Source organism: Kogia breviceps, chromosome 15, assembly GCF_026419965.1.
Source record: "Kogia breviceps isolate mKogBre1 chromosome 15, mKogBre1 haplotype 1, whole genome shotgun sequence".
In the NCBI taxonomy this organism is placed as follows: Eukaryota; Metazoa; Chordata; class Mammalia; order Artiodactyla; family Physeteridae; genus Kogia; species Kogia breviceps.
In genome coordinates this window covers 54,047,996-54,065,440 of record NC_081324.1, presented here as the reverse complement: position 1 = coordinate 54,065,440, position 17,445 = coordinate 54,047,996, and positions in this window count along the sequence as shown.

Genomic DNA, 17,445 nt, shown 5'->3' with positions numbered 1-17,445 from the left:
CTTTTCTTGAGGACCTCTGAGTTCTCTTCTCAACAAGGACTTTGTCCTCAGGGCTGCCTAGCCCAGTTGTAGGAAGAATCCTGGTAAGCCAGTTTAGAGAGAATATTTCTGCCCTTGATATCTGAACACCCTAATTAGTTGATCAAATTCCTCATCCCGCTCCATTCTCCAAGTGATATCTGATCACATGAGCTGCCATTAATAAGAATCCTGTTCAGTCAGTTTAACAAGAATTTCCCCACCTCTGGTGTCTCCTCTCAGTAATTTTCCATCCACTGACCCCTCTCAACCTGCTCCTTGGCTATAATTCCCACTTGTTCTTGTTTTCAGAGTTGAACCTGATCTCTCTCCCCTATTGCAATGGCCTTGACACCTATCACAATAGTCCTGAATAAAGTCTTCCTTACTTTCAAACAAATATCAGAATAATTTTTTCTCTAACAACATACAAATATAAAATGAATGTGTGTTAAGGGATTTTTTTTTTAATTCATATGATATGAGGGCCCAAGGCAGATGATGTAACAGGTTCAAAGGGAAAGTCAAAATAGTACAAATTTATTTAAGGGAATATTGAGATACATTGCAAATGAAGACAAACTGGTTTTTCCTTAGACAGGGGAGTCACATAAAAATCACAGAACTGCATTTACACCTCTATCAGTTATCTACAACATATGAAGGAAGAGTTGTAAAATAGCTCAAAAACAAGCTGTGATCAGGACTAGAATCTGATCACCTGAGAGGGTGTGCTACAGATAATGAATAGTTTTCCAATGAAACACACTTTTTTCCTACCCATCTGTGTTTGTCCTTGAATTAGTCCATACATGTAGGCTCAGCTCCTTCTTTATTACTCCCTCAGATAAAGCATTCTATTTTATGGGTTAAATTCTCCTTCCTATACTGATCATCTCCAAATACTTACTTCTACCCCCTGTATGTCTCACCCACAGTATTTTAATGTTATGCTATGTTCACCCTGTACTTCAATGTTATACGTGGCATCTATATTTGAAAGCTCAAACATTATGTAAAACTTCAAGTACATAAAATTAGTACCTCTGTGCATCCCATAAAATTAGGCCTACTTTTTCAATAGACCCACTTCTGCTATTGTCACAACTATTGTTCCAGTAACCCAGAATTAATGTCTTAGAATCATTTTAAATCTTCTAATTTGTGCTCCATATCCAATAGTAATTAAGTTCTGCTTATTTTTTCAACAAAACGTTTCTTAGATGCAAGCTTCCCATTCCCTTTTATTATTCACTTAGCCCTAAATGTTTTCTAGTCTTTCCTCCCTCATTTACATAGCCTATTAATCTAATGTATGGCTACCAAATTAATCTCTGTAAACCACTTTCAACATGTAACATAGATATATAGCATAGCAAGTATACCAGATACAAAACTGAATAGGTATGGCAGTTGTAATTTTCAAAGGTAGCTTGTAACAATATCCCCATATACTCTTATTACTACATGATATTCCTTTGTGATTGCCTCAACCAACAGAGTACAGCGGAGGTGACACTATTGACATCCAAGGCTGGGTCTTAAACTGTGATACAGTTTCTACCTGGCTCTCTCTCACGATGCTTACTCCTGGAACTCAGGCTCCATGCCTTACAGAAGCACAAACCACATGGACAGGCCACATGGAGGTATTGTAGCCAAGAGCCTCAGCTGAGGTCCTACCTAATAATCAGCATTAAACACCGGATGTGGGTGAAGAAGTCTCCAAGATGACTCCAACCCCAGCCCGTGTGACAGCCACCACACAAAAGAACCCAAGTGAGAACTGCCTGGCTGAGGCTGATCAACGACTAGAACACTGATAGGTAATAATAATAAGCTATTATTGTGTTTTATGCCACTACATCTGGGTGGGCTGTGTACCAATGGCTAAGCAATACCATAGGGCAGGCATATTGTATCATAACCTAGGTTTTTTGTGGCAAAAAAATTAGCCAGTGCAGAGTTTGTAAACTGTTGAATAGGTGTGGCATTTCTAAAATAGAAAACTGTTTTGCAATAACAAAATCACAAAGGGAAGAATGACATATTTGACTACCAAAACATTTATAAAATTTATAATGTAAGAAAAATAGAAATAAATAGTAAAGAAAACCAGCTTGAGAAAACATTGATTATGTATGAAAAACAAAGTATCAGCACCCATACAAAATAAAGAGCTTATGTAAATGCCACCCAAAATACAAAAGATGCCAGGCACAATTCATACTAGAGGGAAAAAATTACAAAGATTTTGAAGAATATTCAGTCTTGGTTTGCTATAATCAAAGAAATGAAAATTAAAGCATCATTAAGATATAATTTTATATCTATTAAAACAAAAAAATTAAAATATTGACACCAAATTCTGATAATGTGGTGAAATTAATGTACTTATAACAACTGTGAAACTACAAAATTGTGTCCCTGACTGTTCCTTGATGAAAAGTGATATAAGTTTTGAAAGTCATAAAATATTCATAAGTAATTAATTCAGCAGAAAAAGAACAGCTACCCAGGCAAAGATATTCATTACAGCATTATCAAAAATGGTAAAAAAAAAAAAAAAAAATTAATAAAATTTAGGATGACACAGAATGGTAAGTAAACCACAGTGCAACATCTAACAGAATACTATGTAGTTATTGATAATAATTGTAGAAAATTAAAAGTACTTAATAATGGAATCTTAAAGAAAAGGAATACAAAACCATATAAGTATATTCACAAAACAAAGACAAAAAGGAATATTTTTTAAATCGTTGTATTCAGTTCTTGAAATTGTGAGATATCTTTTCTTTAAAAAACTAGCTGTAATGTGAACTCATGGTTTTGTAATAATAAGGGAAGAAAACAGATCAGTGACAAAATGAATGTAAAAATCGCAAACCTCAGAAACAATCAAGCTTTTAAAACGTTTGTTTCCTTTACGATTGGTTGTCAAAAGACATTAATTAAAACATAATGAAATAAATCTACCAAGAATATTATCTTGGAGAATGTTAAACTCATATCTTACATTTTTACCATTTCCAAAAGAATTCCAAACTAATGATTACCCCAAATCAAAAAAAGTTGAGTGTTCACTGCCATATCTAAAAGAATCAAAAATAAAAGGAATAATTCTATCTCCACAATTCAAACATTCTTGTTAACATTATAGTACAAGTATAAATATATACCTTTCAGTTAAGGATTATTATGGCAATGATTGAAGATGAGACAGAAAGTGAAGAAGGTACAGACACACAAACGTATGCAGAATGTGTGCAACAGTTGTAAGTAAACAACCATCAACAGATGGTAGATTCTTTTTGAGTGACCTTCAGTAACAGGCACTATCCTGCTTACAAAGCAGATGCCACACAGAAGTCCTATAATTATCCATCAGTAAGGAGAATTTGGAGATTAAAGAATAGAGAGGTCTGTGCTTTCATTTAACACACACACACCTCATATGTAAAATGGGGGCCTTTTAAAAACACACTAAATGTTCATCTACAAGCTGTCAGGTCACAGATGGAAAGGTGATTTCAAAGACCTCTTTCATATGTAAATTCTAAATAATTTACTCAAGAACATGGCTTGGGCTAGAAAATATTGCCAGTCAGTCCTCTGTATGCATTTTTATATGCCAAGCCTGACAACCCATCTGTCTGTAGTTCTCTTCCTTACCCCAATAAAATTCTATATATCCCTCAAACATAAAGATGAGTAAGGGAAGTAATACAGGCAGAGCTACACAAGAAAGCCTATTTTTTCTCATACAGTAGAAGTGATTTATAACCAGCTGAAAAATTAGTAGCCAGAGAACAAAGTATATTTTCTCATATGTCATTAGATCAAGGTCTGGAACATGCTGACAAGCTCAATGGCTAATGCAATTAGATTGCACCATTGGGCCTCTGAGGGCTGACACAGCCATGCATCTCCTTAGACCTGTGTGGTAACCAAGTTCATGGTAGGTGCAAATCTGCAGGATGTAATAAGCCCAAAGACCTTTAAGAATGTCCTCAGAATCTCTAATTTATACCTTATTCAACTCGAATAATAGGTTCACTAAAGCAAAATACTGTGCATTAGAATAATTATGCTTACATGTGTATGAAAACCATATTTTCTTTAAAAACCATTTGAATATAGTTCCTGGTACTCTCTGACATTTATTTTACTAAGATGTAAGAAATTCAAGTAAAGGATTGAGCAAAACAACAGAAGCAACTGAATTACTTTAATGATTTTATATACCACAGCACGTAATGCCAAATGTTTTCACGTTATCTCACTTAAGTATGATTTTATGTTGTATGAAGGAAGCAGACAAAAATCAGCATATATACTATGATTCCACTTATGTAAATGTTTACTTGATGAAAATTAGTCTATAGTGATAAAAAGCAAATCAGTGGTTATCTGGGGATGGAGCAGGAGACAGGAAGGAGGAAGGAATTACAAAGGGTTTTTACCGGCAAATTTGGGGCATGATGTAGCTCTCCATTATGTCTAATGGGTGTACATGTAACCAAAACTATCAAATTGTACACTTTGTGTTCAGTTTATTATGTCAATTATATGTCAATAAAACTGTGTACAAAAAACAAATTAAAATGTTATTAAATTATTTTTAAAGAAAAGGAGACTTCCAATAAGGTTTCAGAGAATTAAAAGCCCTCCCTTTTCTGGAACTGGGTTTTTTTAGTTTATCAAGGTAATATTCATATTTTTTCATCTGACTTTCCCGTCTACACTACACTGACAGTAATAAGTTATTTCTCTCTTCTTTTAACCTCTTCCCTAATTACAGAGAAAACTATAGACTAGATGCCACAGAAAGTTACAAAGGTGTGTGTTCCTACCATTAGGACATATAGTAGACCCCTGTCAGTGAAGTATCTCCTTTACTGTTAGAATAGTAGAGACCCTCAGAGATCATCTCTTAACATCTTGGCCTTGAAAGTTTGCTGACCTGAAAAAGGCTATCTGTTTTTCCCATTCTAAGAGTTTCCCTATGAAGAAAATTCTACTGACAAAGTAATAACTTCTTCTAAGAGTTCTTATTTAGCATTTTCTATGTGCCATCTTCCCAAGTAGGTAATTCCCAAGGTATAGAATTTTGGACCTGCACACTTGCTCAACACATATGCTTATATACAGGGCCATGCTTCTTGTGAATTTGCTAAATTTCTCTGTGAACACAAATCTGCATTGCATGTAATGAATAACTAGTGCAAAAATAGAGCCTCATCAGCTTTAGTCGCAATTAAGCCTTTTATTAGATATGCTCTGTCTCCTCTTATTACTTACCAAAGAAGAGAAAAACTATTTAGTCAAGTACTAGGTATAGAAATGCATGCTATCTTTTCAAATTAGTTTTGACCAAAACCAGACTAATTTAGCTACAGAAGAGGGTGGACTCTATAAGTAATTATCACAAATTTCATTTAAGAAGGATTCCTTCAACAGTGGTAGACACCTGCTTTCCACGTTAGAAGCAGACAGGATTTTAATAACTACATATACTTGGGCTACTGCTTAGGGAAAATTTAAATACTCCTTTAAATAAGATCCAAAGTGTCCCAACATTAACAGATCTTATAGCAAGTAGATTATTTCAGGAAGTTGAAAATAAAAGCAGGATATTTCATATAGCATTCATTTATTACATCCTGACAGTCATAGAGAAATGCCTTGGGAATGATTTACTTGAGAGGCATTGAATGTTCTAACTTTGAGTCTCAGAGATAATCACAGACCTGCTATTCAGAACTGTCACAGAACTCAAACAAGATATTGATTTCCTTTAGCCTACAAAGGATGTCAAAGTTCTGATCAGGTTCTGACTAAGGGAACTGACTCAGTTCTAATCTTTACTTAAAAGTAAATGAAATGTATATAGTGATCCTCTTGATCATTTAAGCCAGTACCATTCTCACTTGGTATGAACATATAAAAATAAAAACAGTAGGAAACAGTTCCAAGAGATAATAAAATAAAAAACAAATGACATCTCGATAGGACATTACAGCTTTTCTAAGTGTTTCATATTCATTATGAACTTCCTCAAGACAAATCCAGGCAATACAGTAATGACTACCCACATCTCATAGGGGACAAAACTGAGTTACAGAAGAATTGTTAAGTGACTTGACAAAATTCACACAGTCAGTATTTTAGCCACAGAACCTAAATTTTCTGACTTCAAATAGAGTATTCTTTCTTATTTTTGTACTGTATACCATGTTATTGCTTTATTATTATTATGGCAGTAATATATGAGAAATGTAGGAAAACTGTAAAAGCAGAACAATATAAAGTAGAAAATTAAAATCATCTAAAGTTCCATCACCCAAGACAAGCTTTGGTAAAATCTGGTGTATTTCTATAGATTTGTATTAATAAAACATTTACATATCTACTATCTCAGATCAGATTTTCTAGAACACAGACTCTGAAATGAAGATTTGCGTGCAGAAGGTTTAATGGTTTATTCTCTGGAGCAATGCCTGTAAGAGTAAGAGAAGCAGACTGGGCAAAGAGAAGAGCTGAAGAGCAATGCAGCTGCAAAGAGACCTCAGCCAGTTCCACAGGGGGGATCTAGATCTTGAATGGACTTCTCCAGCGGTACTGAATTGAGATCCGGATCCCCTTTGTAATACAAATTGACTAGTGATTGGACATAAACTGCCTTGGTGGGGACAGGACATCAGACAAGACAGTTCCCACGGGTCAAGAGCAGTTCTAAGAGAGGGACTCAGATGTGGGCTGTCTGTCAGCAGCCAATCTTCCAGGCAGCTGATGGAGTGTCTCTGTCCTGAAGAAGAAACCACAGCCTTCACTACAGCCCACCCCATGTGCCACACAGATCCATTTGCATCATAGAGTAAATCCACTTCCTGAGCAATAAGTTTCTCTGGGATTCTGGTTGGTCTCTATCACTGAGGAAACGTAAAAGGGAAAGGTTAGCGAAACAAACGATAGTCACTGCTACAGCAGCTGGACTCAAAGCCAAAATTGACGCTCATCGCCTCCCTCGTCAACAATCCTCTCTAGATCCTCACATCTTTGGCTAACACGTCTGCTGGGCTAGACCCTCAAACCTGAGAGATCTGAGCCTCCTGTCATCATGCCCTCCACAGGCCTTGTCTGGGGCCCTTGTCCATTTACCACCAAAACTGGCCAGAGGAACATCAAGAGACACCCCCGAGCTGGTCCATGTCATGTACAGCAGTCCCACCACCTCCTGATGATCGAGGTCAGTTACCTTCCTAGAATGGCAAATCCTTTCCTTGCCCATGGATCCCTTGGCCACAGGAGCCCAAAGTGGTCAGGCAACAATTGATGGGTTTTAAGCTTAAATTAAATGGAACTCCTACACCATGATAGAAGGCTTTTTCCTCTAAGAGCCAGGACTTCCAGCCCCACAGAGCCTAGAGCTGTGGGGATAAGTCCAAATTATTCCCCAAGTGGAAATGCCAATTAGCTTGACTGTCATAACCACTTCACTATGTATATTTAGATCAAATCACCGTGTCGTACCCCTTCAATATATACAAATTTTATTTTAAAAAATAAAAAATCAAACAGATAAATAAAATTGTTTCAGCACTGCAAATATATCTAGTTCTATATTTCCTTTTTATTATTTATCAATAACTATTATTCTTATAATATCTAACACCAATATGAGGCTACAAGTTCACTAATAGAATAAAGACTTTAAAAATGATTCCTCACTAAAATGAGCAAAAAAAGTCATCCACAATTATTAGTCACTATTAATTATTAATCAGATCATTGATTATGTGCTGCAGATTTAATATTTTAAAATAATGAACCAGCACTACTTCAGGTGCTCCCTTTATTTTAGCACAGTCCAATGTCCACTGAACCTAAAAGCTTTGCAGTAAAATTTTCTTTGATGTTTGACTCTCTCGCCAGCATACAAATCCAAAAATGTTGGTGGTTATGGTCTCCACTTTCCGAGTTTTTTAATAAACTCTATTCTTCATATGCTAGGAACAAAAAATTCTTAGTTAATAGCAGAGTGAAGATGTTGATCAACAGCATGTTTATTTTTAATAAGGCAAAATTACCCTAGTTGAGGAACATTTCCCTTATCCTTTTTATTTCTTGGGAATCATAAAACAGAAATCTTCTCCTCTCTACATGCACACTATCATGGAAAAGCTACTACAGAACCCACTCTCAAACCACCATCAGGACCAGAGCAGTTTGGAATGCTTTCAGCTAATCTCTTTTATCAATTCCTGATCAACTTTCAGGAGGATTCCATTCTACTTATTAATGTTTTATCAATAGGGAATTCAAAGGAAACTGAGGTGGACCTCTTCCACTCATTTTAAAACAAAACTGTCATTCTTTCTGCACTAGTAACATTTCTTCTGCAAACCATGTATTGGGAGTCTTAATAGTTGTGCTACACATTCATCTCTCTTTCTCTATTAAATGGGAGCTGATCTTTCCATGTTATTTTTAACTGAATTCCTTTTCAATCATCTCTATAAGTGAATGCTGATTCTCAATTTTGAAGGATACCTATAACTTGAGATTTTATAAAATTTTATTCTTTTTAAAGTTTATTAAAGAAAAATATAGTTGGTTGTTTAGATTCTCTTCTTCCTTATTGGAAATAATCAAAACTTGCTGTTGACTTAAATGTTTTTGGTCAGTTCTCAAAATGCAGGTCTGACACAGAGGTTTATGATGCTAATGACTCCCTCTCAATTGATGGGTTTGTCCCACACCAGCCCCAGAGGATCTTTCCTACTCCAACTTCAATTGTCCTTCATTAGCCCATTTTCTCTATGTTAGCATCCCTGAGGTTGCTGTCCCTTTAGCTCATTCCTGATATTACCACTTTTGCCTAACCCTTACTCTCTTTTCAGCTTTTGAACTATCTTTAGCCCAGCCCAAAACATTATTTTCACATGCCCTCACCTCCTTTTCTGTAACACTAACAACCACCAATGGTAAGACTAACAACCAAGGATTAAAAGACAATATTGCATATATGTGCCACATCTTCTTTATCCATTCATCTGTTGATGGACACTTAGGTTGCTTCCATGTCCTGGCTATTGTAAATAGAGCTGCAATTAACATTTTGGTACATGACTCCTTTTGAATTATGGTTTTCTCAGGGTATTACTCAGCCATAAAAAGAAACGAAATTGAGTTATTTGTAGTGAGGTGGATGGACCTAGAGTCTGTCATACAGAGTGAAGTAAGTCAGAAAGAGAAAAACAAATACCGTATGCTTACACATATATATGGAATATTTTTTTTTTAAATGGTCATGAAGAACCTAGGGGCAAGACGATAATAAAGACACTGATCTACTAGAGAATGGACTTGAGGATATTGGGAGGGGGAAGAGTAAGCTGTGACAAAGTGAGAGAGTGGCTTGGACATATATACAGTACCAAATGTAAAATAGATAGCTACTGGCAAGCAGCCACATAGCATAGGGAGATCAGCTCGGTGCTTTGTGACCACCTAGAGGGATGGGATAGGGAAGGTGGGAGGGAGGGAGACGCAAGAGGGAAGAGATATGGGAACATATGTATATGTATAACTGATTCACTTTGTTATAGAGCAGAAAGTAACACACCATTGTAAAGCAATTATACTCCAATAAAGATGTTATTTAAAAAAAGACAAGGGCTTCCCTGGTGGCGCAGTGGTTGAGAATCCGCCTGCCGATGCAGGGGACACGGGTTCGTGCCCCGGTCCGGGAAGATCCCACATGCCGCGGAGCGGCTGGGCCCGTGAGCCATGGCCGCTGGGCCTGCGCGTCTGGAGCCTGTGCTCCACAACGGGAGAGGCCACAACAGTGAGAGGCCTGCGTACCACAAAAAAAAAAAAAAAAAAGACAATATTGCTAAAATGTCCATACTACCCAAGGCAATCTACAGATTTAGTACAATTGCTATCAAAATTCTAAAGTTATTTTTTACAGAAATAGAAAAACCAATCCTAAAATTCGTACGGAACCATTCACAAAGGACACAGCATAGCTAAAGCAATCGTGAGAATGAGAAAATAAAAAAAAAGAGCTGAAGGCATTACACCACCTGATTTCAAATTATATTACAAACCTGAAGTAATCCAAACAGTATGGTACTGGCATAAAAACAGACACATAGACCAATGAAACAGAACATAGAGTCCAGAAATAAAACCAAGCATAAATGGTTAACTGATCTTTTACAGGGTGCCAAGAATACACAATGTAGAAATGTTAGTCTCTTCAATAAATGGTGTTGGTAAAATTGGATATCCACATTCTGAAGAAGGAAATTGGAAACTTGTCTTACACCATACACAAAAATCAACTCCAAATGGATTAAAGACTTAAACATAAAACCTGAAGCTGTAAAGCTCCTATAAGAAAACATAGGGGAAAACCTTCTTTACTGGGTCTTGGCAATGATGCACAAATATGACACCAAAAACATAGGCAAGAATAGCCTAAAAAATAGGTAAGAGGGACTACATCAAACTAAAAAGCTTCTGCACAGCAAAGGAAACAATAAAATGAAAGGCAACCTATGGAATAAAAAGAGCATAGTTGCAAACCATTTTTAGATAAGAGGTTGATTTATAAAATACATATGGAACTACAACAACCTAACAGTGAAATAGCTAATAATACAATTTAAAAAATGAGTTTATGACCTGAATAGATATTTCTCCAAATACAGCATAGAAATGGCCAACAAGAACATGAAAAGATACTCAACATGACTAATCATCAGAGAAATCAAATAAAAACCACAATGAGATATCACCTCACACTTGAATGGAGATAACCAACAATACAATGTTACATACAATGTTACATCCATTTTCTACATACATGTTAGCATGCATGTAGAAAAACTGGAACCCTTGCACACTGTTGGTGGGAATGTAAAATAGTGAACCTGCTATGGAAAACAGTATGGAGTTTTCCAAAAATATTACTAACAGAACTAGCATATGATCCTTCAATTGCACTTATGAGCATTTATCCAAAAGAATTGAAATCAGGGTCTCAAAAAGATATTAGCACTTCCATGTTCATTGCAGCATTATTTACAATAGCCAAGATATGGAAACAACCTAAATATGCATTGATGGACGAATGGATATATGACATATACATACAATGGTATATTATTCATTCTTAAAAAAGGAAATCCTGCCATGTGTGACAACATGGATGATTCATTATGCTAAGTGAAATAAGCAAGTCACAGAAGAAATTCTGCATGACTCTACTTACATGAAGTATCTAAAATCATCACACTCATAGAATCATAGAGTGGAATGGTGGTTACCAGATGAGTTGTTGATCAAAGGCCATAGGGTTTCAGTCATGCAAGGTAAATAAGTTCTAGAGATATGTTGTGCAACATTGTACTAATACAAACAATACTGTGTTGGATACTTGAAAAATTTTGTTACGAGGGTAGATCTCATGGTAAGTGTTCTTACCACAATAAAATATTTTTTAAAGCCAAAATCTAGAATGCTTATAACATGAAGAATTTATTTCACACTCCTTTGTCATGTCCACCATGGGTTGCCTAGGAGGTTTACTCCAAGGCTCTGTACTCTAAGACATAGGCTGATGAATATCCATAATTTCAAATATGCATTTCTGTGGCAAAGAAAAAGAGAGAAATGGCAAATAGACATAGCCTCTTAAAACTACCATCTGGTAGTGATATATGTAATTTCTACTCACATTGCGTTACCCAAAGCAAATCACAACTCCAAAGGGGCAGAGAAGCATAACCTTACCGTGTTCCCAGAAGGAAAACCAGAAATATTTTATATGAGCATAATAGTATTCTTTATTTTAGAAGTATAAGTATCAACCAGTATTATTAATCTTCTTAAGTGGGATTCACAACTATTATAAGATTTAAATAAATATAAACATCAAGGACATCTTACTCACTACTATTACAGAATCAGTTGTCAGAATTCATGCCCACAGAGTTTATGCAACCTGCCAGTCTGCAACTCTTGGAAGCCTCTTTGTAAATCCAGAAAGTGAATCTTCCAGGAAGAGAAAGGTTTTGATTGCCACAGGCTGTCTCAGGCCACAGGAGATCAGAAATACCATGAACAGGGCTGACTTTCCACTTACTGGTAGAAACCAGCAGAGAAAACTTAATGTAGCAACAAAATACCACTTGTTGCCATAACCTTCTTCTTTGAGAAGAGTCCTATTTTTCCTTTCATTCAGTCATTTATTCCATAAATATTATTGGGTGCCTGTGTGCAGTGTGAGGTGCTAATTGATGGAGATATAGGTAGTAAACCAGCAGATAAATATTAAACAACTAATTGCATAAATTAGTATTTAATTTCAATTGTGGTAGGAAACTGTCTTAAGAGGTAGAGGAATGAAGAATCTAATTTCAAGTGATTTTAAAATCCCAGTTCACTCTGTTCCTAGCTATGTGACCTTGAGTAACTTTACTGAAATGTCTCCAGGTCTCAATTTCCTCATCTCCAAATCAGAAATATAGTATCTACTAATGCAATAAGAACGCCCACATTAAAAATTTGTTGGGAGGATTAATTGAGATAATATATGGAAAATGCTTTGCACATGCCTACCAGAGTTAACTGCTTAAAAGATTTTTACTGTTATTGTTGTTTTTGCTCATTAAAAAGGAAAAGTACTGGCAGCATACCATCCTAAAACAAATAGAAAAACCACTTTCACTAAGAATTTTGCTGAAATCAGAAAACTAAGAAAAATATGATTGCTCAAACAAGTACAAAACAAATTAACAAATTAATTCTAGGAATGCTAAAAGTTAGTAAAAGTTGGCATAGCTAAAACTTTATAGACAAGTGATCACGTCAATCCTGATAAACATCTCTTCCCTATAACTCATCTCATTTCTGGTCAGTCAAGAAAGAATCTACTGAAAAAGGAGGAAATGGCATCATCCTAAATTTTCTTTGATTTTTCCAATGAAGCAAATAAGCCAGGTACTATTATTCTCAACTGGCTTGAAGAGAGTGACACACACTAATCCTAAATCCATTACTAGGATTAAGGCTTGTTGGATTCCTAACTTACACTTAAATGGCTTTTGCTATTAAAATTTACTCATCTACTTGTGCAGACAATTTCCATATATTCTGGGAATGAACATGTTAGCAGCAGCAATTATTATCAATATTTGTAGTGGGGAAACCAGTCACAAAACACTCTTTGAATACACCAACTTACGTTTTCTTTTTAAAACTCTGAGAAGTAAGTAGGGCAGGTCATGTTATCCTTCATTTTTCCAATGAGGGAACTCATGGCCTCAATGTAAGTGACTTGCCCAAGGTCAAATGTGGGTGACAGATTCTGATGTAATTGGAAACCCTCTGATTGAAACATCCAATGCTCATTTTACGCCTTGGAGCACTGATTAATTATTCAGGAAGCCAGGGACCTCTGGGGAAGGGTAAGAAATTCAGGGACAATCACAAGGAAGTGGGGACACTGTTAACAATGGCTTTAACTGTCAACTCTGGTCTGAATATTTGTTGAATTTAAGAGGTTTTAAATAGCTCTGCAAAATGGCAGTGTATTAATGGACTTGACCATTCTTTTTTCTCCACTCTAGTCATAGTGTTTGAGTTAATGTGCCTACAAATGCAGACTCCTTGTGAGTGCATATATGCATGGCATACACCACAAAGTGATCCTAATTTGATGCAAGGGCTGGGAAGACACAGTTCGAGCCCACATGGCCATTTGCTGTACCAGCTGGCACTGGCTGACAGGATGCTGCCAGATGGGTCTTCATAAGACTCCTAAATCAACAGTAAAATTGGGAGTGGAGTAATCAAATATGCCATTACTCTGAAAACAAGAAAATGACACTGCATACCTACTGGGTACACTGGAACAGCCTTGAATCACAAATAGAGTTCTCTCTTAAGAAAACTGAAATGCAAGGTAAAAAAAAAAGTACTTTAGATGCAAATCTGTCTCTTACTGTCATGGTAAAACTTTTTAACAGAGAACAATTCAAGGAACTGTGGTATCTTTTTCCACTTGATTTATAATCCCTCTCAGGTTTTTGCATAAAGGAGCGGGTGATAATGATGTACTGGGTAGAGAGGCCTAAAAACAAGGTGGCATTTTCAGGAAACTGGCAAAGAGAGATAAGGGTACCCAACATGGTCACTTCAGCTAAAAATGCAGCCCCCCATTTATAATCCTAATGTTGGAGCATGGCACTCATCATATATCACCTTGTAATATAACTATTATATATATATATCACTGTCCTTGCTAAAACAGTGTAATAAAAAGATGCAGATTTTATAACTGGATCAACCTGATTTGAAATCTAAATAATTACCATCTACATGGCCTTGAGTAATTTACTAACTTCTCTGGGCCTTGTTTCTTCATATTAAATAAGGCTGATATTTACATATCAAGGTTGCTAAAAGGATTAAAAGAGATTTTATATATATATGTATAGTACATTTTATTATTATATATGTATTATTTATAACATTAATAATTAATATTATATATTCTATATACATGTCTGGCACAGGATAGGAATGTAATTAATGACAATTGTCATTTTTATTGTCATCATATAATTTGGAGATTTACCCAAAGGCTAGCAATTTTGCAGAAAAGGTAATAGAACCTTTCTGGAAAGAAGAATGGATAAATGAATGCATGAATGAAGACATAAAAATGCCAAAGTTAATAAAGAAATGCAGGCTGTGTGCCATACTAGTTCAGTGATATGGCAGCAACACATAGAATATAAAGAAGGCCAAATGCTGAGGTTGTGCTTTGTTAATGAGGAAATAATATTTTTTTTATTTGGTTTAAAATGAAGCTTCCAAATTAATAGCTCCAATTTCTTTCTTCCTCCAAATTTTCTTAAGGCATAAACAGATATACATACAGCAGCATTTGTACTGTTTGTTCCTTCACAGTATTTCTCAGTTTATAGCTATGTACTTACTTTTGTGGGCACTTGATTAAGGATGCCTTATTCTTCTAAACTCAGAGGTCCATGAGGGCAGGGACTGGGTCTCTGACTTATTTCCATAGCCTTAGTTTCTGGCACATTTGCCAGCGTGTGGTAGGGATTCACAGTAACTGTTCAAAAAACAAAAGTTCCCCTCTTCATATCCTAGAAGCATGCCAAGGGATCGACATTATATGTTTGGGTTTACTTTTCTTTATTAAATAACTAGGTTTTTTACTGAACTAAAGTTGATTTATAAAGTTGTGGCAATCTCTGCTGTACAGCAAAGTGACTCAGTTATACACATATAGACATTCTTTTTTTATATATGCTTTTCCATTATGGTTTCAACATAAACAGCTAAGCTTTAAAAAATTGTATAGAATTGATAATTGATCATTTTAGACATTCAGACACTCTATCGCTTGCATGGGTTACAGAGCTTTCAAAATCAAAAGTCAGAAATGGAAACCTAAAATAGCATTCTGCTTTCAAGTAGTGATCCTACAAAGACTATCTCTGACTCCAACATTATTTAGCATAATCTCTTAAGATGTTCTCCATTGCTCTGGTGGCACAGTCAGAAAAGGCCCCAGTGCTTAGGAAAACTGGTACCAGAGCTAGTGACAGCCTCTGCTCTGGACCATATGCAGGAGAAAATTCCAAAAGTAAAAATCCCATTCCTGAATCCATGGACTCAACTACATTTATCAACTCTTGATAGGTCCTGGTCTGACATCAGGATCAAGAACCATATGTCAAAACAAAACAAACAACAACAACAAAACAGAACTTGAAAACAAGAGTATGCGGTATGTTTTTTAAGTAGAACAGACCTTATAGACAGGATTCAACATCAATTGCTAGTACACACACACACAATTTATTCTGTTCTCAAACAACTCTGAAAAGCCATAATATATAATAATTTTTGGTAAAGATACCTACTTCCCATGGCTATTTTAAGGAGTAGCTGAGAACATATATGTGAAATGCTGAGTCAAAACTGGAATCTCTTGAATGTTGGCTGGAATGCAAGAGTGAGAACTTGATCCATGGGGAGTAAGGGGATGAGCAGATCACTCAAGAGCTACCTGTCAACCACTGGTATTTGAGAAATGAAGATTTGTTTTCTGTTTGTAATCCTCTTATGCCTTCACATATATTCCAAATTTAATCATTTCCCATCATCTCCACCACTCCCACCTAGTGCTAATCACTACCATGTCTCCTCTGGACTCCCTCCTTTCAAACAATCCCCTTATTACTCTTTACCTCCCCACCTTCCAAAGCCACCTCCCAATTTGGTCTATTAACAACTGAGCATCCAGAGTGATCCTTTTGCCAAAAAAAAAAAAAAAACATCTGATCTGGTCACTCCCTTCCTCAAAACCCTCCAATAACCTCCCAATAAAATCCAAGTTCCTTACCATAGCCAGAAATATCTAGCCACTGACTACCTCTCCAACCACACTTTCTGAAACTTCACAATATCCAACATTATAGTTTATATTTATTTGATTATTACTTCTTTTAACTACCAGAATGTAAATTGCACAAGAACAAGGACAATGTAGGTTTTACTTATTATTCTATCCCTAAGAGCTAGAGGAGCTCAGGAACATAACAGATACTTAATGACTATTTATTGAATGAAAGAATGTATGAGTACTTCTCATCCATATTAAAAGTCAGATGTATTCATGGCAGATGAAGTCAACAGAAAAAGAACTCCTAACCATAGCCGTAAGAAAGACAGAAGACAGTTTTCAGTGGTAAAGGCGATGAAGTCAAAATAGAAAAAAATAATTGAACCTAGAAACATATACAGAAGCAAAAGTGCATTGGTTGTCTATTGTTACATAATGATAGAAACTGTGGCAACCACTTATCAGCTCCAAGTTCTGCAGGTCAGTCTAGGCAGGCTCGATTAGATTCTCTACTTCGGGTCTCACTAGGCTGAAATCAAGTTTTCAGCCAGGCAGCTCCAGGGAAGAATTCATTTGTAAGCTCATTCAGGTTGCTGGCAGAATTTAGTTCCTTACAGTTGTGAGACTGAAGTGTACATTTTCTTGCTGGCAATCATCTGGGAGCTACTCTCAGCTCCCAGAGGCTGCCCACATTCCTTGTCACATAGCCCCTCCATCTTCTAAGGTAGCTAGGACATGTTCAATACATCTCATGTCTGGAGTCTCTCTGACTTCCTCTTCTGCTACCAGCCAGAGACAATTCTCTGGTTTTAAAGAGCTCATGTGATTAGATTAAGTTCCTGGATGATCTCCCTTTTGATTAACTCAAAGTCAACTGATTAGTGACATTAAGTACACATCTAACTGTGGACAAGATAGCTCTTATATTCACAGTTCCAAACCCAGAGCAGGGGTACACTTTGGGATTCCTT